Below are 3,335 nucleotides of genomic sequence, written 5' to 3' on the forward strand. Positions count from 1 at the left end.
CGCTTTCTTGCTACACTACTGAAGCTTTTTTTCATATCAGCAGGAAAGTAGGTAAAACCCACAGGAACCATGACTGGTTTTGCTGCCTCCTCCACTCCTCACAGCATGACTATGCATGCCAAAAAAGAAAAGAAAAGAAAAGAAAAGAAAAGAAAAGAAAAGAAAAGAAAAGAAAAAGCCAGACTGCAACATGTCCAGATTCCCCCTCCCCTGATTGGCTAGGGCTTTCCAAACCTCATGCTCTTGATCCATGATGACCTACTGTCATCATAGAGTGGTCGCATCGGATATTCCATTTTGACCCATGTCCACTTTCTTCTGCCTATTGGTCCATGGTGGCCTACAAATATCATAGGATGCTCACATGATTCCCCGTTGTCATGGCAATCCATCAGATCGAGACTCCCAAGGCATGATATTGTGTGATGTCTTCAATCAAACTCGGAGGTGGGGGGTTAAGAATTTGGGGAAGCAATCGGATTACCTAGGGGGCACTAAGAAGCAAGGCAGCAGTAGGGAGTTCTGGAAGTGGGTCTCTCTGAGCGCATTATTGACAAAGGACCAGGCTAGAAACCAAAGCAAACATCTTCCTTGCTTTGTATTGAACGTTTTCCTGCTCTTACTCCTCCCAAAGCCTATAAATAGAGAACTAATAAGGGGCGAGATAAAGTTCTGCAATGGAACCAGGGAGGGAATAAATGGTGCCTGTGTACATGTTGCTGATAAGTGCTTGGTGGTGGAAGGGCTTAGAATATCGTTTTGACCCAGCCTCTTCACCTTACTGCAAAGTGAGGTCTAAAAGAGGGGGAATCAATGTGTTTGACCAAGCTAGGTCTTTGAGCGCCCAGTCAGGACTGCTGGTGACCACTCTCACATACATGCTTCATGGAATCAGTGCCAAACAAGTCCTTCCAACAGTATCTAATTTGACCTGAATCAGCAGCTATCTGCTCAAGCTTCTGGCTTCTGGACTTGGGAAGAATTCTTGGACAGCAGAGGGGAAAGGTCCGCTGGAATCCCAATCCATTCAGGCAAAAACGCTGCCCAGGGCTTGAAGACCTTAAGGAAGGGAGAGTCTGGGAGGGTGTAGTTGGCCAAGTAGATGGTCTCCCCACCAGCCAGGTAGCCCGCCCAGAAGCCAAAAGTGCCAATCGTCATTATTGTGTGGTTGCAATGAGCAAGGAGAGCAAAATCTCTCTCTGGAGAGGACTCGCGCCCATCCCCAGAAAAATAAACATCCCCCCTGGAGGCATTGATGTTTTCCTTGCACCACTTCATCCCATTGCTGGTCACCACAAAGATGGGATTGGGGTACTTCTCTCTGAAATAGTTCATGGCTTTCTCAAAATAGCCTCTGTCAGCCACCACACCTTTCCAGATCTTGGGCATCACATAGACATAATCTCCTCTGCGGACATGCATGCCAACATACGTCACCTCCTGGCGCTGCCCCCTTAGCTCCTGAAGATATTGATTGGCTTCTTCCTTGATGTGGTCATGGAAGGAGAACTGCTGAAGTATCTCTTGGCGGATATGGTGATAAAAGGTGTAAGAACATGGGTAGCCCGTCAGCCGGATGTACTTGCCTTTGATGTGTTTATAACTCTCTGACATCCAATCATGCAGAACAAAGTCCTTCCAATGGATCTTTTTGTCCACTTCAGCATGGAGCACAGGCAAAGTGATCCGGAATATTGGTGACAGGTACTGGTGCATGGCAGGATAGATGTAGGCTTGATGTCCATTCATCTTGGCTAAGGCATAGAGGGTGGCATATTGCCCCATCTGGTTTCCCAAACGGCCAATGGAGTTCACTGTCCATATACCACTATCCATTGTCTTAGAGGATGACCTGGAAGAAGTGGTGTTATAGTATGACCGAGAAGAAGTGGTGGTGGCTGTTAGGGAAACAGGAGCTCCCATCCTTGGGAAATCGCATGCATTCTTGAAGCTGATTCTCCACTGCTGAAATGGTATTTTTTCAGACATGTACAAGAATGTAGAGAGGGACAGGAAGCCAAAGAAGTACAAAAAGAATAAGAGGGCAGGCTGGCTGAAGGAACATCTTTGGGGGAGATCCATAGCTGCACAATAGGAACACCTAAAGGAAGAGTAAAGTAGGGTGAAAAGACAGGTAAGGTCAACATGCAGAACACAACCACTGTTGTACATCAGCAGTGACTTAGATGGCACTGTGACCCTTTATGCCATACATGTCCATAACTTCAATGGAACATACTCCCAGGTAAATGTGTATCAAGTTCCAGATTGAATTAATAAGCCTGAAAGCCGCCACACAAATGCCTAGAAAGATACTTAAAGTAAACCCACCCTTTGCACTTCACAAATCCTTCTCCCATTTCCTCACATATGTAGTCTAACCGTGTTTTTGGAAATTTGTGCATTTTTACATCAGCTCAGTCTCTAAACTCATTGTTGCTAATTTCTTGGAATTAGCATTGAAATTAAATTTCTGCCTAAGATTTCCAATTTATTTGCATAACTAAAGACATTCTTAACTGTAAATGCCAAAAAGGGAGGCCTCCTGTCTTCTCACTTCCTTGTTCTTAAGATAGTATTCTGCCACTTTTGACCACATTCAGGTATATTGCAACACAGTTCAATTCCCAGGAGTCACAATTTCCTAGATGTCCATCTAAGTTAAAGTCCTCTTCTTTGGTCTCTGAAGCAATGGGAGATTCATAAGGAGCCAGAAACTCTTTATGATTATCCCGGGATGTAACACTGTCATTGTTCTGTGAGCGATCATTTCCCCTGTTTTTTTTTTCTTTCTCCATCATGATCATTTCTACTTCTGTGATGTTGGCAGCTCCTGGAAATAAATGAAGAGATCCTCTCAGTTTCTGTAGGAACTGCTGCCTAATCCACAAATGTTTATTTGTTTCATAGTACCTTGGTATCTGTTGCCTTTGTCCATGGAGTTTTCTTGGCAGGGATACTGGAGCGGCTTGCCGGTTCCTGCTCCAGGTGGATCACGTTTGGTCAAAACTCTCCACTATGACCTGTCCATCTTGGGTGGCCCTGCACGGCATAGCTCATAGCTTCTCTGAGTTATTCAAGCCCCTTCGCCACGGCAAGGCAGTGATCCATGAAGGGGATCTATGAAGACTTACAACACCTTATAGAAATGACACCAAAGAAGGATGTTCTTCTCATTATAGGGGATTGGAATGCTAAAGTAGGGAGTCAAGAGATAAAAGGAACAACTGGCAAGTTTGGCCTTGGAGTTCAAAACGAAGCAGGGCAAAGGCTAATAGAGTTCTGCCAAGAGAACAAGCTGGTCATCACAAATACTCTTTTCCTACAACACAAGA

The 3,335-nt window shown here is 44.9% G+C and overlaps 1 pseudogene across 1 annotated transcript; it reads right to left on the minus strand.

Annotated features, from left to right (window-relative positions):
- Positions 1 to 951: 951 nt before the first annotated feature.
- On the minus strand, positions 952 to 1,923 carry LOC308571810 (galactoside alpha-(1,2)-fucosyltransferase 2 pseudogene; annotated as a pseudogene). The gene has a single exon. The product of its transcript is annotated as a galactoside alpha-(1,2)-fucosyltransferase 2 pseudogene (transcript).
- Between the last annotated feature and the right edge of the window lie 1,412 nt (positions 1,924 to 3,335).

The sequence above is a fragment of the Podarcis bocagei genome (assembly GCF_964188305.1).
Source record: "Podarcis bocagei genome assembly, chromosome: 13".
Classification (NCBI taxonomy): Eukaryota; Metazoa; Chordata; class Lepidosauria; order Squamata; family Lacertidae; genus Podarcis; species Podarcis bocagei.